The sequence below is a fragment of the Petaurus breviceps genome, unplaced genomic scaffold (genome assembly GCF_028583685.1).
Source record: "Petaurus breviceps papuanus isolate PSGF00001 unplaced genomic scaffold, PetGlider_PUasm1.0 90692, whole genome shotgun sequence".
NCBI lineage: Eukaryota > Metazoa > Chordata > Mammalia > Diprotodontia > Petauridae > Petaurus > Petaurus breviceps.
This window is the reverse complement of record NW_027187313.1, coordinates 9,286,277-9,311,327: the sequence shown is the minus strand read 5'-3', so window position 1 is coordinate 9,311,327 and position 25,051 is coordinate 9,286,277. Positions and strand designations below refer to the sequence as shown.

Below are 25,051 nucleotides of genomic sequence, written 5' to 3'. Positions count from 1 at the left end.
AGATAGATAGATAGATAGATAGATAGATAGATAGATAGATAGATAGATAGATAGATTAGATAAATTAGATAGATAGATAGACAGACAGACAGACCAGACTGGACTGAGATAAATGCAAATAAGAGGGATGTAGTTTACAAAACTAGCCTGGGAATCAGAATACCTGTTATCTATGCCTGTCCTGTTCAGTTCCAGAGTGGTTATTTTGTGAATCCAAGTATATTATTTTACATTTACCCATATTAAATGTAATTTCATTAGAATCTGCCTATAAGTCTCATTGGGGGTAGGGGTGGGGTGTCTGTGAATAGATTTCAGAGAATCTGTAAATTTAATTTCATTAACTGCTGAGATTTATCATTTCCTTCAATTTAAAAAAAAATATTATTCTGAGAAGGGGACCATCAGCTTCACCAGACTACCAAAGTAATCCATGATGAAAAAAAAAAGTTAAGAACTCCTCGCTTAGTGCATTAAGCAATTTTTTAAAAAATCTTGATCTGGTAATACAACTTCTTACTTATTGCTTATAGCTTTGTGTCAACTGCAAATGTCATCCATCCTTGCTTTCATTGGTAAGAAAGGTTTTAAGAGGTCCAAGGACAGAACCTTGGGACGCTCCAATCTGAGTTGACATTGGCCCATTAGGATTACTCTTTGAATAAAGTATAGTCACTCAACTAATCTCAAATCTACATAACTGTAGGATTGTCTGATCCATATCTCTATTCTATCTACAAAGATAGTGAGAGAGACTGTTAAATGCTTTGCTGAACTCTAGGTAAATTATGTACAGTACTCTCCTTATCTACCAGTCTAGGAACTCTGTCTAAAAAGGAAATGTTAGCCTGATATAACCTGTTATTGATGACCTGGCTATTTGTGATTACTGCTTTCTATTCTAAATGCCAACCCTTTGATAATTTCTGTAATTTGACCAAGAATTAAAGCTAAGCTCAGAAATTTATAGTCTGATGACTCCATCCTTTATATATTTCAAATATGGGATTCAATAAGGCTAGAAAACTTTCCTGAATAAGAATGTATCAAAATCACACCTAGAAATAGTTGCACTGAAAAACATTCAAGCCAATTGCAAATGAATCAAATATTTTCAAATGTTGGTATCTCTTCTTCCTCTTTAGTATTGCACACAAACCTAGCTCAATGATGGAAAACAAGGAAACTTCTGTTGTGACTATGACAAAGTACTATTATTGGCAGCCAGTTGGAAGTCAAAATTTGTAAAATGGCACAATAAAAACAAAAGGGTAAAAATAAGAATGTAGAATTAAATACTTAAGACACTGTCACCCACTTCTATTTTTACCATCTTATTCTCTATGAAAACATTTATAGTGATGTTGATGTAGCAGAGATTTCTTTTTTTTTAAGGGGTAGGGGGCAGTACAGGGAGTCAGTGTCCAGAAGCAAGCACTTTAGACTAAAACTTATTGGAAATGAAAACAAGTAGATATAAGCCTTCATATTAAGATTAAGTAAACTTATTTTTTTTTTAATGCTCTGTTATAAGGTTTGGTTCTCTGGGAGGGAAAAGAAGGAGGAAGACAGGAGAAAATTTAGACAATGTTATAGCAAAAGATATTTTTTTATCTTTTATAATATATATATATTATAAAAGATATATATTATATATATAAATAAATATATCTTTGTAAAAGATATATTCATCATCAGTGTGGTGACCTCACTGGGGTAGACATTACTTGCACAGATACAGATTGGCAACTCCCCTGTAACTTAAAAACTTTAGTGGGCATTAAAAGGTTAAGTAACTGCATAGGGTTCCATTGCTAATATGTGTCAGAGGTAGAACATAAGATCATGGAATCAAAAATTCAGAACCAAAGGGGGCCTTGGAGGCCATGAATCTAATGCCTTCATTTCACCGATGAGAAAACTGAGTCACTGAGAAGCTAAGTCATTGCCCAGGATCCCACAGCTAGAACTTGAACTAGAGTCTTCCTGCCTTCAGGTCCGGCGCTCCATTCATGATTATACTCTGCTTCACTTCCATTCATATGAGTAAAAGTGTTGATACATTAATTTTCACAGACAATAACGTGTTACTGAATTAAATTATCTAAGTTTTAACTATAAATATTCTTACAGGAAATGCAGTTGTGTAGATAAATGTGTGGGGGGGCAGTGATAATGCATTCTTACCTTGTTTTCCCTTTTGTCTTTTGCCATCTTGGAGAGTAGGGATCCAGTATTTTTGTCTTCTAATAGTTTTCCATGAATCCAAACAAAAGTTTTCTGTTATCGATGAGTCAGGTTCTTGAAGTTTCAAAGTATCAAACAAGCAAAATTACTGGAGTAAATTACTGAAAGCAAACCTTATGGAGGCAATTAGCAATTTCATATTTCCAGTTTATGTGGTAATATTAATTACATTTACATCAGAGACAGTATGTGGTAATGATTAAGACCTTATAATTGTAAAAACATGAAATTTATAGTTCTGAAGCTATATACTACAAGCCATCTGTGATTACATCTGTGTAGGTATCTCCTACATCAATGCAGGTCAAAATCCCCTCCATGTCTTAGCAGACAGACTTTGTGAGTTATTATGCCTTGGAAAAAGACAATCACATGGTGGCAAACTATAGATATTGCAGAATTTAAGAGCTAGAAGGGACCTCCAAAGCCTTCTAGCCTCACCTGAATTGAACAGCAATTCCTTCCATAACATCTTCAGAAACTGGTTATCCAAGCTCACTTTGGAAGATAGACTTTGTGGGGGAACCCATTATCTCCCTAAGTACTTTTGCCCAAAAATAATTTATAGAAATTATTTTCTTACATCAAGCTTAAATCTGCGCAACTTCCATGAATCGCTCCTAGTTCTAACCTATCTAGAGATAATCAGAACCAGTTTCAATTCTCTTCCGTATGACAGCCTTTCAAATGCTTGAAGATAGTTACTTATCCCCAGTAGGTCTTTTATTCTTCACTTCAACATTTCCAGTTTGAGAGACAATCTGGTAAAGTAGTAAGAACACATGATCAGGAATAAAAGATAATACTTTAGCCAATTACTACCTTTGTGACTTTGGGCAAATCACTTAGCCTCTCTGGGGATCAGTATATATTGATTTGTAAAATTAGAGGGCTGGTCTAGCTATGATATTATGCTCCCATCTTTTCTAATCCTCTCACCTCTTCTGTTCATGCCCCCAGCCTGTCATCATTTTTCCCTAAGATGCATGCTGAGAACTGAGAATGTTAGTCTGGGTGTGGTCTGATAAGGTCAGGGGAGAGTGGAACTTTTACCTCATTTGGTCTGGACAATATGGCTATGAATGCATCCTATGATAGAATTAGTTGTTTTGGCCGCCATGTCATATTCCTGTGTAGTACTGAATTTGCAGACCACCCAAACCCTGCAGGGACTGTTGTCTAGCCATTCCTGAATATGTGAATTTTTTTAAAAAGTGGTGATCACAAAATGAAACATGTCTTCATCAAGAGCAAGTTATACCAAAAGAAACTTGTTGCTACTTTTGACAGTGTAACTAACCTGCCCTACCAGGAGAGCATTAATTTTTTTTAAATGGAGCTTAGGAAAGCATCTGATATTTTTGATGCTAAACTTGGGGTAAAAGATGAATAATTATGGACTCTGTGATAGCACTATTAGATGGATTCTGAACAGGTTGAGCAGACCCAATGAGTGATCATTAATGGTTCAGTGTCAATTTAAAGATCTGTTTTACAGTAGCCCCAAGATATGTACTTAGCCCTGTACTGTGTAGTTAAATAAAGGTATGCTAATCATATTTTCAAATGGCTAAAACCTTGGAGGAATAGCTGACATGCCAGACAAGACTCAAATCCAAAAATCTCTTTATTAATTCTTCTGTGCAACTGAAACTGAATAGGATAAATGTAAAATCTTAATTCTGTTTTAAAAATAAATTAAAACCAATTCAACAAATATTTATTAAGTAGCTACTATGTTCAAGGGACTGTGATAGTACTGGGCATACAAAGAGAAAAATGAAACACTGCATGCCCTTGGGGCTTGCACAATTCTAGTGGCAGATCTACATCATTTACACACATGAGTATAATACATTTATAAAATAGGCAGTAAGAACATTTCTACCGGAGGGCATCAAGGAAGTCTTCATAGAAGAGGTGGCACCTCAACCAAGCCGGGAAGGAAGAAAAGAATTATGAGAACCAGAGGTGAGGAGGGGATGGCATTACAGGATATGGGAAGAATTTGTATCAATTCATTGAAGATCATTGAAGATTCATTTGATGATCAAGTTGGGGGAATAGCTAGTGATCCAGATTAGGTGAAAGATAGAATTTATGATTAGGAGAAGTATGAAGTAAGGCCGGAAATGAAAGTGTGTCCTAGATTGTAGAGGTCCTTTAATCCCAAACTACGGAGTTCAGTATAAGCCTACCAAGGTTTTTCATAAGAGGAGTGACACTGTCCAACCTGTTCCTCAAGAAGATTATTCTGTTAGCTATGTCAAGGATGAACTGAGGCTAAGGAAAATCTGGAATCAGAAAAGTCCATACAGTGGTCTAACCAAAAGGCGTCGGAGACTTGAACTGGCCATGTAAGTGGAGAGAAGGGGACAGATGTGAGAGATTGCCATTTATTACAGAGATGGTAATTTATTGGATGGGAGACACAAGAGCAAGGAAAAAGTCAACAGCAACTCCAAGTTTAATAATTTGAGTTACTATAAGGGTGGTAGTACCCTAGACAAAAACAAGTATGGGTTTAGAGAGAGTGAAACTAGATTCCATTCTGAATATAATGAATTAAAAAACTGAAAACATTGATAGGATACCCAAGTGAAAATGTCTTGTATGTATCCAGCTATGAAGGACTGGCATTCATGAGTGAAATGAGGGCTGGATCTATAAATATAAAATCCACTTGCAGAGATTATATTTGAATCTGAGGGAACTGATGAGATCTCCAAGAGAGAACATATAGAAATAGAAAAATAGATCATATATTGTTGAGCCCTGGGACCCATGCTAAGGTGTCAATACATAGCTGATGACCTGACAAAGTAAACTACAAAGTATTTAGAAAGATAGTCTAAATGCATCTTCTCATTCTGTGCTTGTAGAACAAGTATAAAAATATGTGTGTGCATGTGACTATATACATATAGACATTAACTGTATATATGTATATACACATGCATGCATATACATATATGTATGCATACATATAAAAACACAGGCATTGTGTATATACGTATATGCACATATATATTACATATATATGCAAGAGAGGTTTGTGATAGGATCATGGAGCTGGAAGGAACATCAAAGGCTATCTAGTTCAGTATCCTCATTTTACATATGAGGGAACTGAAGCAAAAGGAAATGAAGTCCTTTCCTCCATGTCACTCGAGTCTTTTTTTTTTTTGTGGGTAATAAAAAATACCTTTTAATTATCTTCCTTGACATTATAGCTCTTTTGTATCTCCATATACTTTTAAAAATCATCTCATCTCATTCTATACAGTATTTCTTTTTTTTTTTTTTTCATGTCACTCGAGTTTTAAGAAGATTAAGCAGGGTTTGAACCTTGGCACTCTCTAATTCCAAAAGCAGCGCTGTTTCTAATGTACCACATTGTTTGGCTAGACATAAGTTCATCCTTAAAAAGATCCAAAGGTTTTAGTGGACCATAAGTTCAACAGAACCATGTAACAGGAAGTAAACTGATGTAATCTTTGGAATGCACTGAGATTCAGTGTCCCATGTACAAGGGAAGCAGTTATCCCATTTTACTCTTCACAGGCAAAGGGAAATCTGGGATATTGTGTTCAGTTCTGGTCATCACATTTTAGGAAAATTATTAATAAATTGAAAAGTGTCTAGAGGCAGACAGCTAAGACAATGTGCCCTCAATCTCATGTTGGATAAGAAACATTTAAAGAAATGTGCAATGTTAACCAGAAGGAGAAAAGACTTGGAGGGATCATGATCTTTATCTTCCAGAATTGGAAGGCTTGTCATGTGGAAAAGGGATTGACCTTGTCCTGCTTGACCACAGAAGACAGAACTAGGAGAGATGGGTCAGACACTGGACTGGGAGCACCTGGCACATAATAGTGTGCCATAATACTAAATGCTAATTGCCTGACTGATGAGTAGAAGTTTCAAAGAGGCAAATCTGAACTGGATATACATGAAAACTTACTAACAATTACAGCTATTTGGAAGTTAAACAGGCTGTCTCATGATGCAGTGAATTCCCCTTGACTGGAAGTCTTTAAAGAAAAACTGGATTGACTACCTGTTGAATATATTGGGGAAAGGTAACCCTGTTTGAGATAGCTAGATGGCTTGGTAATAGAGTGCTGGGCCTGGATTCTGAAGACCTGACTCACTTAATACCTATGTGATCCTGAGCAAGTCACTTTACCTGTTTGTCTAACTCACTGGAGAAGAAAATGGCAAATCACACCAGTATTCTTTTCAAGAAAATCCCATGGATGGTATGGTCCACAGGGACATGAAGAGTCACACATGATGAATGACTGAACATAACAAAAACCTTGTTTGGCTATGGTTTATATTGGACTGGCCTCTGAAGCATCTGAGATTTCAACTCTGAGATTTACTGACTCCTTGGTTTTATAATCCTCCTTTCATCCTTTGGATGTACCTGAAATGGACATTGGTGTTTTAATTACTTATTCTCAGGTCTCTTCTCTACCAGTTTCCTTATTTACCCCCAGTCCTTTCAGTATAGCTTTGGGATAAATATAAATAAATAAAATAAAATAAAAATAAATTAGACCATCCATAACAATTTCAATCCACATTTTAGGAAAAATTTTTCTACAAAAGTTCCCCAAAACCACCTACTATAATTATAATGGACAGTACCACTGTTTACAGTTATGTTATGCTTATGCTACAAAAAAGTACATTAGATTCAGCAGGAATAAAAAGAAGCTTGTGCATATAATTCCATATTCAATATTATTGTGAAATATTAATAGATTAACACAATTTTATAACATATAATTAAAGTGATATTGGAGGAGGGGGGTATAAATAGTCCTGGAGATAGGAATTTGATTGGAAATTGTATCAGCAATGCAATATTCACAATGCCTATGGAAATTACAGATATGCTGATGAAGTTATCAGTCACAAAATGTATCAGGCTTTCTATATGGGGGAATAAGCTGGAACATTTATTAAAATACCAAAAGACTGAGTCCCAAAACCAGAAAGTCAAAGCCATCAGAGTAGTTATGAAATTGGTACAGGCAGATAAAGTAGAAAGCACCCACATTCTCAAGCATTTATAACAGAACAGGCTACCTCAGGCAAAGGTCCTCCTCTCCCCACTCATAGCAACCACCCAGCGTCCAGGAAGCGTGCTCCCAGCAGGTCCGGCCCCTGGCAGTCCTCAGCAGGAGTCCTTAGCAGAAATTCTGGCTGACTCAAAAAGGACTTCGCGCTGCCGCCGCCACTGCCTCTGCTGCTGCTGCTGCTGCTGCCACCGTTGCTGCCACCACTGCTAGCCACCACAGGAACTCTAGCTTGGCTTCTGCTTCCTCTTGCTCCGCCCCTTCCTGCTACATCAGCAAGTCCAATGGGGCATGGAAGATCTTTAAATCCCATAACCCTTACATTCGGCCCCAAGATCTTTCATGTCCCTTACTTGGCAAAAATACAGTAGGAATAACTGGTGTCGACAAAATTTCACAACAATATAACAAGAATAGCACACAATAAACACAGAAAACCATATTTTAGGGTGGGGCTTGAGCACAAGCTCCCCATCATTAATGCAGGTAGAGTGAAAGGGGAACAAATAGAGGGGAGGAAGAGAGTTAAATCAAGTCATGTACTTGGGGCAAGAGCAGTGATTCCCCAAAACCATGGGATCGTAGCTTGAGTTGTGATTCAGTTGGACACAATCAAGTCCAACTCTCTCACTTTATGGATGAACAAATTGAGGTACAGAGATGCTAAGTAACCCACCCCAAGGTCACAGTGCTAGGAAGCTCTAAGGTGGAGTCTTCCCAGTTCCTACCTTCTCTCATGTTCTGAACCTTTGCAAATTATTCATGTGGTCAACACTTGTTTACTGCCTGTGATTGATTTTCTCCAAAGTGCATTGCAATTTCACATAGTAGCTCTTTCCAATTCAACACATTTCCACTCCTCTCTCTCTAATTTGCTATCCAGAAAAGAACTAGGCTTTTTAAAAGAAAGCAGTGGAAATCTGTCATTTCTTCCTGCTCTACTATTGGAAGTTATGAAGTGAGGGAAAATAGTATTTGAATTTCAATACTGTAATTTCTCTAAAATGAGATCCAATCACTAATACTTCTCGTGTGGATTATTAGGCTAATTTTTTGGAGTAATTGTCAATCTCACTGATATGACCCTGTAGTATTCAAGAATTCAGTGCAATCAGCACAGTTTAATCTACAAATAAAAACCTCCGGAGAATTTCTTACTACCTAGGAAATCTCTTTTTCCATTGAGACTGTTAAGACTTAAATACTTCATGACAATGGCTAACATTTTTGGGGAGCATATAGCTTCCTGCCTCACTTGTTTTGATAATCAGAGGATAATGAAAGAAAGCATATCTCTGTAGTTGGATCAAGAATTATTTAATGAACTTTTAAGAACCCAGGAAAGGCACCTTATTTGAAAAAAGATTTTAAGACTGTATCTAACTCTATTGAAGTCAAGGCTTTTTTTTTTCCTTCTTATTAACAACAACAGCAGGACTTTGTATTCTCAATACCTCTCAGTGATTTGTGTGACTGAAGATGTAGTTTGCTACAGAGAATCATAGCAAAACTCTGCCTATTTCCTTTAAGATTAAATCCAATATAGACTTTAATGATTGACTTAGAAGGCATAAAATAAATATTTGAATGTGGCAGAAATAGTATAATAACAAATAATATAAATGTCTGAAATAACAATCCAAAACAATTTTAACAGGTTGTACTGGTGAACCAAACAAGCAAGATTAAATTTAATATTACTAAAGGGAAAGGTCTACATTCAGTACTTAAAAAAAAAAATTGTGCAACTATTGAACGAGTTGTCACAAGCTGAAAGTACATGTTACCTACTGGAACCATGAAGGTGGAAGTGAATAAATGATCTAGGCCAGGTTTGTAGGAGTTTTGCCAATGGAAGGCCTCCAATGTGCTGCCAAGGCACTCTTTATGGAGGGTTTATACAGGGACAGCTACAAAAATCACATAGGAAAGAGAAGCTGGATTGGGATTTCATCCTGCTGTAGTAGAAGTAACCGCACTGATTAGATCATGAATCCAATGATGAGGCACTAGCTTCAAGTTTTACTTGGGGCAGGATCTGTACCCCTGGGACACTGGGTTTAGCAGAGTCCAGTTACGCCAAGGCAAATGAGAAGTGTAACCTACACAGACTCCAGGAGTCCAGCCATTCTAAGAACTGAGAAGTCAGTCACAAAGAGTGGAGGTAGTTAAAATTAACAAGGCCAAGGAGAAAACTGCAGAGTTTGGGGTCAAATTCTAGCATGGAGAAGCTAAGCATTAAGTACAAAGAAAGCAATGTGGTGGTAACTGCAATATTGCTGAAGTGCTTGCAGACACAGATACTTCTGGATGAGGTCACCTGTGATTATTAAAGGAGAACTTGCCAGCTGGCCTGGGACCCAGGCAGGATCTGGTGTAGAGGAAGAGCAGGTGTGGTGACATTCACGTGAATGAGATCTGGGGGGTGTTATTTGACTGCAGGTTTAATAGGAGCCAACCATGTCATTCGGCAGCTAAAGGAGCAAGTAGGATTTGACACTGCCTTAAACAGAAACACCCGGATCATGAGAAGCAGAGTCTCTCTGCTGTGCTGCAAAGTACTTTGCACACTGAGTTCCTGATTCCTTTTGTCCAGACTGTCTCCTGGAATCCCAGACTTGTTGCCTCTAGCACTTAGCACAGTGTCTGGCATGTTAAGAGCTTAATAAGTGCCTATTGACTAGGTTATGACACTGCTTGCTTATACCTGTCTGAGTCTTTAAGCCTTGCAGATGTAGTGCTTAATTTGACTAGGCCCTGATTTGTACTTGTTTGCTCATGTTGACCCTCTGCCGCGCTCCAACCTGTGGCCTGTGGGTTACCTCTAACGTGCCCTTGGTTCACGCCTCTGTTTCTAAGTATTCACCCTGCATCTATCATCTGCTTTTGTGTATGGCTCTGATGCTTGAAGATTCTAGGAGATGTTTTATGTGGCATGAAGTGGAAAAGGAAGGCCAGATTCATTACTTAAACACTATCACCACCATTGGCAGGTAATGTTAAGGCCCCACTCACCACATGCTTCAGTGGGACATCTCCATCTACATCCTTCGGCCTTCTTCCCTACCCTCAGGGAGTGGCCATAAATTTTCAGAGATCTGGGTTCTCTAATTCAAGAAAAGGGGCCAGGGCAAGCATCTAGGTGCTACTGTACAGTTTGGGGCCCAAGCTTAAGGGTCGAGGAAAGAGGGAGAGAAGGGAAGAAGGAAGTGACATTTCCCCTAGAAGATTGTACCATGTATAGTGTTTCTACCACATTTCCCTTTTGTCACTGCCACTAATGACAATGATGAAGGAAAGAATGCGTAGGTTGAGTGCGCTGAGGATTTTGATGGAGAAAAATGTGACTACGAAGGAAGGAAGAAAGCAGACTCCTTGCTAGGAGAGTTAGATAAAACATTCATATTTTACTCTGAGTTTGCTTGGCCTAAAGAATAATTGAGAAAACTTCTGGTGCCAAGATGGTGGAGTAAGGAAGAAACCCCGTGAAGACCTAACAAATTCCCCTCCAAACAAGGAGAAAAGTGCATCAGAATTGATCTAGAAGTAGGGAAGCGGCTTAACAGCCTGTCAGGGAAGATCTGTCTCACTGGGCTGGGAGGGGAGCAAGATCCAAGAGAAGCTGCAGCAGCAGCAACAACAATAGCAGGGGACCTGCAGCAAGGTTCCAAGCCAGGGGAACATCACTGAGGAGACCCCACCCTCATGCAAACCAGTAGCCCTCTGGGCAGGTGAGCAGTCTGTGCAGTGCAGCAAGGTCCCACCCCAATGACCCCACCCCCAACACAAGCCTGGATCCCATTGCTGTCAGTAGTGACAGAAGTCCCACAACAGAACTAGCCAACCTGGGGCCTACCAGCAGGGAGTCCCTGTTTCCACAGCAACCCAGCAGCCGGCACCCCCACCCCCCTAGGCAGACCAGCAACAAGATCCATCCTCCAGGGCCAGACTCCAGAAAAGCTTTATTAACATAGCAACCCAGCAGTAAGGCCACATCCTTGGGGCAGGTCAGCATCTAAAGCCCCCACACAGGGGAGACCAACAGGGAGGCCCAAGTCAGAAGGGAAGCCTACCCTGCAATGACAGCAAGTAGCTAAGCCCTGAAGCCCAGCACAGAAACCTTGTGACAGTGCAGGACCAGAGCCCAACTCTTACACAGAAACATCAAGTCACAAAAAAAGAAAAAAAAAAAAGAACTTGACTATAGAAAGTTACTATGGTGACGAGGAGGATCAAAGCATAAACTTAGAAGAGGATGATACTGTCAAAATGGCTACATGTGAAGCCTCACAGAAAAATATGATTTGGTTTCAGGCCCAAAAAGAAATCCTAAACAAGCTTTAAAAGGATTTAAAAAGCAAATTAGAGAAGTAGAAGAAAAATTGGGAAAAGAAATGAGATTGATACAGGAAAATCATGAAAAAAAGAGTCAATAGCATGGGAAAAAATATACAAATTTTACCAAGGAAAATAACTCCCTAAAAAGTAGAATTAACCAAATGGAAAAGGAAGTATAAAAGCTCACTGAAACTTAAAAATGAGAATTTAGCAAATGGAAATTTATGACTATGAGGTATCAAGATACAATAAAGCAAAATCAAAAAAGTAAAAAAAAAATAGAAGAAAACATGAAATTTCTTATTGGAAAAACAAATGACCTAGAAAATAGATCCAAGAAAGATAATACAAGAATTATTGGACTACCTGAATGCCATGATCAAAAAAAAAAATCTTTCAAAAATTTGTCAGAGAAAACTGCCCTGATATATTAGAACCAGAGGGCAAAATAGAAATTGCAAGAATCCACTGAATCACTGCCTGAAAGAGATCCCAAAATGAAAACTCCCAGGAACATCATAGCCAAATTCCAGAGTTCACAGATCAAGAAGGAAGTACTGCAAGCAGCCAAAAAGACACAATTCAAATATCATGGAGCTACAGTCAGGATTACACAGGATTTGGCAGCTTCCACAGTAAAGAACTGCAGGGATTGGAATATGATATACTGGAAGGCAAAGGATTTAGAATTATAACCAAGAATCACTGACCCAGGAAAACTGAATAGAATCTTTCAGGAGGGGAAATGGACATTTAGCAAAATAGAGAATATGCAAGTATTACCAATGAAATTAGTAATTTATTAAAATTAGAAATGAGTAAATTAGAGGTGAATAAAAAAATTTGACCTCCAAATACAAGACTCAAGAGAAACATAAAAAGGCAAAAAAGAAACAAGAGAAAACATAAAAAATTCAATAAGGTTAAACTTTATATTTCTGTATGGCAAGATAATATTTGTAGCTCTTAAGAACTTTATTACTATAAGAACAGTTAGAAGAAGTTAGTAGACAGAGGGTGAGGAACTAAGATGACTTTGATAGGATGATAGTTAAAAAAATTAAAACAAAATAAAGGGGCGAGGAAGAAAATTGCACTGAAAGAAGGAGCAGGGAGATTGAATGAAGTAAATTATCCCATGTAAAAGCGGCTTTAAAGAACTATTACAATGGAGGGGAAGATTGCGGGGGAGGGCAAAACTTAAACCTTACTCTCATCAAAATTGGCTCAAAGAAGGAATAACATACACATTGTTTGATAAAGAAATGTATCTTACCCCATAAGGAAGTATAAAATGGATGGGGATAATAGAAAGGGGAGGGAGACTGATAAAAGGGAGGGTAGATTGGGGGAAGATAGTGATCAGAAGTAAAACACTTGTGAGGAGGGAAAGGGTGACAGGTAAGAGACTGGGGAGGGATAAATAAGGAGAAAATACTATGGAAGGAAATGCACAGTTATCATAACTATAGATTTGAATGGGATGAACTCACCCATAAAATGGTACAGAATGGATTAAAAACCAGAATCCTATACAATATTTTGTTTACAAGAAATACATTTGAAACAGAGAGATACACACAGGGTAAAGAGAAGAGGCTGGAGCAGAATCTAACAAAGCTAAATTGTTCTTCATGACTCATTTTTAAATATGTGCTATTTGCTATTTTTTCTTTTTAATTCATGACAGGTGGTACAGGTAGGGAGTGTCAGATATATATATATGGTAGTTCTGTCAGAGCTCTCTCCACCCTCACTCATCTTGATGATTACCCTACTTTCTACTGTCTAGGAGACCAATGAGCTTTCTTGTGATTGACTAGTTAATTAAATTTATGTGTTGGGGGGGAGAGACTGTTGCAGTATATAATTTGGCTACCAGGTGATTCAACTGTCAGTCTAACAATCCAGGCTGTGTAAGAGGGTGGTCAATGTGCCTTCTGTATTTTCCCAAAATGTACCTTATTTTCAGTTGTTGATCTGACCACATGGGAGTAACCTATTCTTCACTCCCACCAAACTACTCTATCCAGAACATGCCAAGAAACTACAGCTGGTCCCAGCTTTGATATAAATCTAGACATGTGAAGACATAAGATCTGGAATATGCTTAAAATTACCCAAATAAGAAATTCCCCCATCTGTTCCTTGAACCACTTCTCATTCACAATCCGTCATTTATTGGATTTAACAATTCACTTTTAATGACCTACCATGGTATTTATTGAAGCAAAGTAAGGGAACATAACAAACGGACTATAAAAGAGTTGTTGTTTTTTAATAACAAGCTCTAGGGCACACTGCAACAATGTCAAATCCCCTTCCCCCACACACCTCCTCCCAGTCAGTAGAAAAGAAGAAAGATAAAGTTGACAAATTTTGCAGCCCCACCTGGAGATTTCCTCAACCACTCCTCTGAGGGATTGAGGGAAAGAGAAAACACTGACATTGATACCATTGGCTGTGGTTGACATCATGCTTGTCTGGTCAGTCTCCAATCCAATCTAGTCTGTTTTACCTGTACTGCAACTATTTTTCTCTGTTCTGGATCTACAGGGCTTCATGTGTATATGTGCAGGATTTAGGGTTCTCCAAAGATTAAGGGTTCTGTAATGGGGATGTAAATTTAAAGATCTTCCCTGCCCCTAGGCTAAAGTGCACTTGGAGCCTGGGGTGGGAGGCTTGTTTTTCAGTAGATACTTCTTGATTGGCCAGTGGGTCAATAAGGTTGTTACATTCTCTGAGCCAGGAGAAGGCTATATAAGCCCTGATGTGTAGCTTTGTTTGGGGGCTCACTTTGAGAAGTGTTCTTGATATTATCTGGATTCTGGGAAGCCGTTGTCCAGAGCCCCCCGGCTTTGAAAAACCCAGATGTTGAAACCCAGATGTTGATTTGGTATGGATGTAATGGTTGGACAGTTTGGAAAGCTGTCTACTTGATCTGTTTCTGTCTTGATAATTCTGCCTGTATACTTTGAAGTTCGGGGTGCTGACCTTTTTCCCCTGAACAAGGTAAACGATATATGTTTGACTGATTAAAGTAAGCTTGTTAACCCATTTTGAGTTGCTTTCCTATAACAAAGCAGACCTAAGAACCTGTGTTGGCAGCAAACCCTGAGGATGCTTGGGGTGCTCGCTGCTACAGATTCTCATGCCAGTCATTGCTTTGATCTTTCTTCAGTCGAGGTCAGTAGCAATGGAGTATGGATGGGTATCCTTTCCTTCCCCAAAACCATGAAAATAGTCAAGTTGACAGGGCCAAATCAGGAACCTATACAGGAAATCTTGACCTCCTCCTGGATCCTCATGGAATGTTCACAAACTCCAATACAAACCCTCATTAAGTTTCTACCAAAAAAATTTGTTCAATTTTGTTATAGATACTTTTCTCCAGTCAGTATATCAAGCACTTTTATATACTATTCAATTCAACAAGCATTTATTAAGTTTACCTATGTGCCAACCACTGTGTTATAACCCTGGAAATACAAAAATACAAATCAAACAATTCCCTCCCTTCAAGAAGCTTACATTCTACAGGGTAAAAAAAAAAAAATAAACTTGTTTTAAAAACGTGTTATAAAAAAAGTAAATTATATATATATATATATATATATTTAACAGTATTCTCATGGTTAAGAAATATTTATTGAACTCTCACTACATGTCAGCTTTAGTTTTTATCCTCAAAGAGTTTTCAGTCTTGATAGCCCAAAGTGAAAAGTCAAGATCATTAACCGAATAGTCTTTTTTTTTTCTTTTCAATAAGATAAGCAGTAGGGTTTGCTCATATCATAAAGGAGGAAACTGAAACAGAGAAGTTACATAAATAACTTGGCATCAAGTAGTGATCCAATGGTCAAGTAAATTCCATATAGACTCTTGATTTTCTTAGACTCTGACTTATACTTTCTTCTTCATAGCCCTGTATTCAATAAAGTCATTTTTGTGAAATAAGTTGAAACCTTTGAACTTCTCTCTATTACTTTCTGGTATATCTTTCTTCTCTCAGATCTTGTGACAAAATTTAAAATGTGAAAATATTTTGTAAACCTACTACATGTATTTAACCCACAATCATCAATGAGTTAAAGAACTTAACAGCAATAAACTTGGTTTAATGTAAACAGCTTTAGAACAAATTAAGCTTGCCTAAGGCAATGGACTTCAACTACTAATTCAGAGTAACCTTTGAAGCTGCATGTACATGTATACATTAGTCTTTATAACAAACCATAATCTTAATTAACACAAAATAATCTAAGACATGCTGATGAGATGCCATGTGGCTTGAACAAAGCATTAAAGGTAACAGATTATTGTGTAGAGAACCTTAAGACAATTCTTGTTCCAGACAAAGAGGACTTTCTTAAATAATTCTGAACACATTTAATTTTATTCCATCCTTCATCCTTGCAAGATGTTCTTGGAAGCTGAAAATAACAAATTCCAAAGCTTTTGCTAATTAAAAGGAGGGGAACTAAAACTGTTGTACATTATGTCAATTAAATCCTTTATTTTAAAAAAAGCAGAGACCAGAACCTCTTGGAGAATATATGATTTACACCATATTCCAGTAAATTGGTGCATGAAGAGAACGTTTTATTCATTTCTCTCATGTATAGTATGTAGGACACAACGCAGTCAGTCATCTGGGAATTGAAAGAAGAATGAACTAAAGCCAGTACTATTGCTTTGGTGATATGTGGTTTAGTTTTAAAGAAAAGTGTAGTGCACTGTGAATCATGGAGGCAGCACATTGAAAAATTCTCAACCCTGTAACAAAAAGCAGATTTTTCTTCACATTTCTTCCAAGTTTTCATTTCTCATACAAATCTGAGATACAAAATATTTTGCAGACTTTTAAGGAAGCCGCAGTAGTCCTTGTTGTTTTGGGGTTTCCCAGAGAGAATCATGTTCAGAATGCCTGTTGCCAATAGGTTTATTATGTGGACTAAATAACACAACAGAGTAGACAACACCATCTACATTTTATTATAAGTGTTATTTACTGGGGTTTCCCTGAAGAAAGCTTAAGAATTCCTTCCCCATGAGTCACTGACCAAGTGATTGTTTTTTATAAATATAAACTTTCCTTCAGCTGGTTAGATTTGGAACACAATCTTCTCATCTTCTGTTGAGCTCTGGGGCTACTTTGCCTTCATCTGTAAATGATCATGTCTGTAGCCAAAAAGAGTGGTTTGAACCTGTCCACATTCTTTCCATGGAGCTATCAAGTTTAGGAAATCAGCAGCTTTTCCAAGGGAGGTTCAGAGAACCATAAGAAGGAGACCCATATTGCTATATTTTCTTTACTTTAGTAAAATATCAGGCCTTGATATAATTTCTTCAGGACCTAATAATAATTTGGGGCTTTTCTCCTCTGAGTATTTCTTTTTAATAACATTACCCATTCCCAGCACATCTCTTACATTTACAGATGAATAAGATGTGCTCTGGCTATAATCTTTGTTAAAAAAAAAAAAAAAAAGATTTCTGATTACTCTCTCATTTAATATGGCCACGGTATGGGATGGATCAAAGCTTAGGAAAATAAGAGTTAACTTTTCCCCTGTAAAATGTCTCAGTATAGGAATTATCAATACTAAAGGGGAGACGTTATTTTGAAAGAGTATTCCTGAGACCCTTCCACCCACTTTCAAGAGTGGCTATAAGAAATCTGCTGTTGCCAACTGAGTGGTGGAAAGTCACTTTTAATTACCTCTTTCCACAGCTTTTGATTTTGGGCCCAACTGATGGCGCCAGAGGCTGAACCACAGTAAGATCTACAGGCCCCCAATTTGCCAACCGGAATCTGTACAGCTTATAACACTTTCTCACAATGTTTTTTATGATGAGACTTAGCAAAGAATTTAGCCCAAACTCAGATGGATTAGGAATTACTTGAAAATATAGATGATTCTACATAGTTTAAGGTTTATATTTCTGAGAAATAGCTACCAAACTGCATTTTTATTGCCCATATGAATTTTGAAACAGTCACACTTTTATACATACATACCCACAAACCATCATGTGCCTTTATTAAGTGTATATGTAAATACTTGGCAAAATATTTTCCCCTGAAAAACATGACATTCTTTTAACCAAAAAATGCAAAGTTCTTTGGATCTTTCATGTTGTCTCAGATTGGATTTCATTATATTCAACTGTAAAAATTCATGCCACATAAATACATGCATTCCAATAATTCTAAGTAGTAGGTACAAGTCAACCGAAGTTGTTCTTTTTTCAATAGTAAGAGCCTATTAATTATCCTACTGAAAACCAAGGTTTGTAGGATTCATTAGTCTAAAGAAGATGGAACTGAAATGATTAGTTGAATTATCTATCTTTAGGAAAAGATAACAATTCAATAGAAAATAAAAATTCTCATTCAGAACTACTTAGAGGGGTGGCTAGGTGGTGCAGTGAATTGAGCACCAGCGGTGGAGTCAAGAGGACCTGAGTTCAAATCTGACCTCAGACACTTAACACTAACTAGCCATGTGACCTTGGGCAAGTCACTTAACCCCAATTGCCCTGCCTTCCTCCCTCCAAAAGAAAGACAAAAAAAAAAAGATATGGGTTAAAAAACTCTGATACTCAATTATCAATTTTATGGAAAGGTATCAGATAAAGAAATTTCTAGTTTCACTTTGTTTGAAAATGTTTGTTTCTCAAATGTGATTATTAATCTGTTGCCTAAAGATTTTCTATTTAAGTCCATTAAAGAAGATTAATTAAATATACTAGAGAAAATACTAGTTGAAAGAAAACTTTTTCTCAGGCAACTGTAGGTTTAGAGCTCGCCACATGAGTTCCTTTTCTGCCTGCTAATTTGGATCTAAGGATGTTAGGGTAATAGTTCATAGGTTTAGGATTTCAAAATATAGAGAGAATATAATAAATGCAACTATAACTCAACTATCTGTGCTTATGGGGAAACCACAGAAGTCTGGATAATTCTAAACTATAGATAATTTTTTAAAATCCTCATGTTAGTCATTAACACCAGCTTCCTTCACCATATTTATTGAATAGAATGAGTTATCTCTTATTCTCCTTTTCCTTCACAATCTCTCATTATAATAATTTGCCAAACCTAGAACTTTCATTTAAATCAATCAATAAACATTTACTAAATGATTACTATGTACCAGGCAGTTTGCTAAGTTCTGGGGATTTAAAAAAAAGAGAGAAGTAAAAGGTAGTTCCTGTTATAAAGGAGCTCACAGTCTAGTGGGGAAGATAACATGTAAACAGAAATATACAACGCAAGCTATATACAAGATATGTAGAAAATGTTTAACAGAGGGAAGGTGCTGTAGGAAATAATTGGGGGAAGACACTAGAGGGACTAGGGAAGGCTTCCAGTAAAAGATGGAATTTTAATTGGAACTTAAAGCTGGGGTTGGGGGGAGAGGGATGTTTCAGTACTCAGACTGAGGAGAGAAAGTATTCCAGGCACTGAGGAACAGCCAGAGAAAATGTCCAACACTGAATAGGCATGACTTGTTTGTGGTACAGAGAAGAGGCCAGTGTCACGGGATCAAAGAGAACATGGTGAGGAGTCAGATGTAAAAAGACTGGAAAGGTAGGAGGGCCTAGGTTAGGAAGGGTTTGGAACGCCAAGCAGAGCATTTGGTCTTGCTCCTGAAGGTGATGAGGAGCCACTGGAGTATATTGATTGGGGAAGGAGGGGTGTGACTTGATCAGAATTTCACTTAGGAAAACCTCTTGGAGAATTGACTGGAGAGATTTGACCAGGCAGACCCACCCAGGTACGAGTCAATTAAGACCTGTATGGGGCATGGAGGAGGGGGTGGAGAAGGGGCAATGTCAGGGAGAAAAGGAGGCATATTCAAGAGGTATTGCAAAAGTGAAATTTATAGGCTTTGGTAACACCGTGAATGTTGGGGTCGGGGAGAGAGGGCACATAATGAGGAAATCAGGATGTTTCTTGCTTGTAGAGCCTAAGGGCCTGGAGGATGGTATTGCCCTCTACCTTAATAGGAAAACTAGTAGTGAGGGAGGGTTTAGGGGGACAGATGAGTTCTATTTTGGACATACTGAGTTTAAGATGTCTCTTGAAAATCCAGTTTGAGATGTCTAAAAGGCAGTTAGAAATGTGATATTGGTGGTCAGCAGAAAGATTGCTACCCGATAGGTAGATCTGAGAATCATCTGCATAGAGATAGTGGTTAAATCCATGGCATACAAAGCTCATTCCACTTGGCAGAGAAAATGTAAACAAAGTCACATTTGAATTCCTGTGCCTTCTTTCCTCTCTCAATAGAACAATAACAACAGCAATAATAATAACTAGCTCTTATGTAGCACTTTAAGGTTTGCAAAGCATTTCACAAATATCTCATTTACTGCTAACAACAAACCTAAGAGTTATGTGCTATTTTATCCCCTCTGGACAGATGAGGAAACTGAGACAGAAGTTAAGTAACTTGTCCAAAGTAGCAGAAGTAGTAAGTGTCTTATTCTAAATTTGAACTCGGGTCTTGCTGACTCTAGGTCCAATGCACATCCACTTCATCACTTACCTATTTGTCAGTTAGCAACATCCTAGCCACCCTGAACAGTGGCACTATTATTTTTTTATTCTCTTGGTTTCCCTAATCTAACTTAAAAAAAAAAAAACCTTGACGAAACAAAACAAAAACCGAGGGAGCTTGGGTTTGTTGCTTGTTTTGTTTTTTCCTTAGCTTCTCTTGGTGACCTCAGCTTATTCTGACCTTTTATACTTTGGAACTTTTCACCTCTGGAACTTTGCCATTCTCTTATATTCATCTTTTTTTTTTAACCTGCTCCTACCTACATATTCTTTTAGCTTTTAAAAGTCTGAGTGGGTTGGTCAGTTCCCTTTGTGTCCACCTCAGTCTCTCATGACAGCACCTATTTCTCTTCCTCATCAGAAGTATTTCTCTCTGTGTCTTCAGAACTACATTCTCAAGAATTTCACTTCCTTCCTTTATTGCCTATTATCAGATAAGATTTTAAAACTACAAAACTGTTCTCATTTTTTCTCTACTTTTGAATATCAGTGATGAAGCTTTCAAATAATTTCATTCTTTAGTCAGTGAAATCATCTTCTTCCCTTACACTAAAACAATAAATCTGTCACTCTCTAGGGTAGGGAGAGAGTAATAGAGGGATGTGCTGTTCACATCTGCCTTAGTTATGGGGCATGGGGCAGGGGGAGCTACAAATACCCCAATTCTACTAGGATATTTTAGTATTTGAAAAAATATTAAACCATAATTTGGAAATTTACAGTAAAGATATTATATTTCAGTAACAAATTTAGTCTCTATTTAATTTATAATTTTTACCAACCAGGAAAAAAAGATGTCATTTCTTTCTTGTCTGTCTTAACCTGGCCAAGGTTAAGAGTCTATTCTAAAATCTTATCTCCTATTGAAAGTCTGGAAAGAAAGGTCAGTAGAAGTAAATCCCTGCTTATTGGGAAGAAGAGTTTAGCCTCAAAATTTTAATAGATTACAAATAGCTGGGAGAGCTGTTTTATGTATGAAACTATATTAATATTCTCCACACTTCTAAGATCCCTTTCTAAGATGTTTTTGCAATAGTCTTTATGGCTCAACTGGCTGCCACCCTTTAAAATTTCTAAGGTAAATATAACCTTATGCTCTCAGGAAAACTTCTGAAGTGGAAGCATCAGTTTTTCTAACTTTATTGCTTGAACTTATCTTTAAGGGTAATGGGGAAAAATACAGGAGGATAAAGAGAGAGAGAAAGTTCGGTCAAAGGACTAGCCAAATTTTAAATGACTGTAACACTGCTTCCCAAAGCCCATAGGTGGTCAATCTGAGGGGACTACTGGGCAGCCAGGGCATCCTGGCTATCTCTTACCTATCCAAATATCTCCTCCCAGAGTCAAGCTATCACACAGCCCCTAGCTTTTGGGGCACCCAGAATTCTCAGTCCTAAGACTTGGCCCAAGACCTTGAATATGTACTCACCAGGTTCTCTGTGTGACCAATTTGATCCCATTTAGGTTAACCCTGCCCAAGCTCCATCTAGAGCCAGGGCAGACTATCAAGGATCCCACTTCTGACACCAAATTATTTGTGACTAGCAAACCCAAACCTAAAAAAAAAGTTTCAGAAAGAAGTTTATTAAATTGTTCTCCAGAAGGGAGAGTCAGAAAAGATGTGACTCACTCTCTCAACCCTCTATAAGTTTTATATTATGTAAGATTCAAACAAGGCCACAACCACATAGGCAGTTTCAGGGGTGCAAAGACACAACTGCTTGATGTTAGAAATTTCCAAGGAATATAGATTATTTGAGATGTATATAAGGAGGTAATTCCAAACATTTCAATAAGTTTGGATGAGATCAAAACAAAAGCTTTGAATGAAATCCATAAAGATTAGAAAGATCCAAGCATTCCAATAAAGGTTATCACAATAAAAGATTATTACAATATAAAATTTTAAAAGCTTATTAACAATGAAGTTTTCCCATACATAACAGGCCTACACTTAGAATATAGATAGCAATGACTTGGCTGTGCTAGAAATAAAAACATCTCACACTTGATGCCAACCACTGAACATTGTTTCCCTACTTTCCATGTTAACTGAGGTTCTCAGCTTTTTTAAATGAACTGCTTATCTATACCTCATTTCCTAAGCAAATAGAATCTTTACATCTTTTTTTATTAACAATTTGACAGCCACAACCAACTTCCTTTTTTTCCTAAACTTTACAACTGCACTCAACTGTCTTTAACTTTTCACACTAACCTCTTATTTCACCAGTTTGTTTTCATTATCAAATTTATTTACTTTTTTCTTATTTCCTTTTTTATTTATTACCTCCTTTGCACAGATCAAATGTGTGTTTAAGAATCATCACCCTACCTTTCTCCATTATTTTATCTCTTTAAGTGACCTTAACCTGTGATGTCTCAGTACAAGAACCATTCATTCAGTTTTTCTCTCTCCATTCTTTTATATAATATACATTTTACACTTCACTCTTGCTTCATTTATTGTCATATACATTCTCATTTTATTCTTTCAGTGACTCTTAGACCAGGTGATAATATTACTATTGATTCCTCCTAGCAACATGCAAACATTCATTTATCTAGTTGGCCTTTTCATGCTATATGGTTTTATTTACTTTTCTTAAATTTCTTTTTTGATTAATTTACATGTCAAATCCTTACTAACCACTAACTTTTTCAATAGGAATGATTTAAATTCTGCCTTTCTGTTGAAAAATCCACTTTTTTTTCATGATGATTAAGTTCAGCTATATGGATATTTTATTTCAGGGTACAAAATTATTTCCTTTTTTGGAATATCATATTCCACATATTTTTTTCATTTCCCATGATTAGTCCTTTTCATTTCCCACAATTAGATGCCACAATAGCCTTATTCAATTTGGATTTTTGTCCTTTTCTACATAGAAGGCTCCCTTTCTCCTGGATGTTTGCAAGATTCTTTGTTTAGGACTAAAGTCTTGAAACTTAGTGACTACCTTTCTAGGTTAGTTGAATTTGGGGTTTATACAGATGTATCCCATGTATTTCATCTATCCATACTTAGCTTTCTATTTCCAATTCTTCAAGTCAGGTTTCTTATATGATTTCTTGAAGTACCACATTCAAACTTTTTCAAGTATTCTTCAACTTTCAGCTTTGGTCTATTTCTTTTTTCATCACTGTGTTTTTGTATTCTTTCTACCATTCTTTTTTTTTTCAGAGACCCTACCATGTCATTGAGCAGCTAGGTGGTGTAATAGATAAAGTGTTAGGGCTGTAATCAGGAAGATTCATCTTCCTGAGTTCAAATCTGGCCTCAAAAACTTACTCTGTGACCCTGGGCAAGTCACTTACCTGTTTCCTCAGTTTTCTCATCTGTAAAATGAGCTATAGAAGATGGCAAACCACTCTAATATCTTTGCCACAAAAATCTCAAATAGGATCATGAAGATTTGGACAGGCCTAAAAATGACTAAACAATAAAAACCATGCTATTAAAATTTTCCATCTTCTAATCTATTGAGTCTTTTTTTAAACCTTCAAGACCTCTAATTTCCTCCCTTATCTATTCCTTTAATTTTTTATCAAATTTCTCAAACACTGTGGGACTTGTGACATTTGTTCATTTTCATTTCTTGGGATCTAGTTGTAGTCATTGCAACATTATTTCCTTTCTCTGGATAGTTTTCATATTATTTTATCCCATGATTATTCTTCATTGTGTGATGAGGTCCTTCTTAGTCTCTTTTTTGTGAGAATTTTCATGTGAAAATTCCTTTACTATATCCTCATTCCTTTGTTATTGTCATTCTCTTCTGGTGGATATCTTTCTGTTTTGAGGTAATAAAGGGGAGTTGTGCTTGGAGAACCACTACTACAGCCACCTTGCTAAATTTCCCACATCTATATTTTTATGTTTTACTTTTTTTTTATAGACAATAACTAAGCGGTACAATATCCAGATCTGCCTAGGATATAAAAACCAACTGTGCAGTCAGGAAGACAGGAGTTTAAATTGAGTCTCAGACAATTACTAGCTTTGTGACTCTGGGCAAGTCACTTAACCTCTGTTTGACTCAGTTTCCTTCTTTGTAAAATGGGGATAATAATAGCACCTACTTCCCAGGGTTGTTTTGAGGATCAAGTGATACAATAACAAGTGTTTACCACAGTGTCTACCACATAATAACATATACATGTTAGCTATTATTATAACTACAAATAATAACACAGACCTTAGAATATCTGCAGTTTAATTGCTTCATCTGGAAATGAAGTATTTTTCGTTGTTGTCTGCTGCCGTGCCTAGCAAAGAGGCTGAAGTTATCATTTATAAAAACAATTAATAGGGCATAAGTTAATAAGCCTATAAAAGATAATAGAAAGAAGTATGAAATAGCCCAAAGAAAGGGATGGACCAGAGACTTAGATGAATAAATCATTCTTTATGCAAATTGGGAACTTGTGAAACAGTGCTATTTCATATTCATACCACGAAATAGTACCTAACATATTCACTGAGTGAGATTCAACCCTTGATACGTTACTAAGCTCTAACTTCTGTGAGGGCACAAAGCATGTCTGATAAAAATTTTGTATCACTCTTGGTGCTTGGCACATAGCATTTGATTGCCATCTGTTTAATTATGTTCATTTGGACATGTCTAATTTCCATAAATCTTTTTTTTTTCTCAAAAATATACATCTCAGAAATCTGGATAGCAAATTCATGGATATTAGATTTATCTAAAAATAGATTACCTATTCTCACTTTTAAAATCTCTGATCTGGGCTAAAGTCCCCCATGGATACCGCCCTTATATCAATTTCTCTTGAT

The 25,051-nt window shown here is 37.0% G+C and overlaps 1 protein-coding gene and 2 long non-coding RNA genes across 9 annotated transcripts in view; 1 reads left to right on the top strand and 2 right to left on the bottom strand.

The window, feature by feature from the left end:
* LOC138144230 (uncharacterized) overlaps nucleotides 1-2,359 on the bottom strand; it is a 17,057-nt gene extending 14,698 nt beyond the window's left edge. The window contains exon 1 of the long non-coding RNA XR_011163894.1: nucleotides 2,188-2,359. This is a non-coding gene — a long non-coding RNA (uncharacterized lncRNA). The remainder of the gene's footprint in view (nucleotides 1-2,187) is intronic.
* Nucleotides 1-25,051, top strand: part of DNM3 (dynamin 3) — a 708,993-nt gene that overhangs the window by 532,131 nt on the left and 151,811 nt on the right. The window lies entirely within an intron of this gene.
* Nucleotides 13,936-25,051, bottom strand: part of LOC138144228 (uncharacterized) — an 80,884-nt gene continuing 69,768 nt past the window's right edge. Inside the window, exons 7-9 of one of the 3 annotated variants that reach the window (XR_011163890.1) lie at nucleotides 24,450-24,519; nucleotides 21,677-21,803; nucleotides 13,936-16,859 (exon numbers count right to left, since the gene is read on the bottom strand). This is a non-coding gene — a long non-coding RNA (uncharacterized lncRNA). The remainder of the gene's footprint in view (nucleotides 16,860-21,676; nucleotides 21,804-24,449; nucleotides 24,520-25,051) is intronic. The other 2 variants (XR_011163891.1, XR_011163892.1) reach the window with 2 other exon arrangements.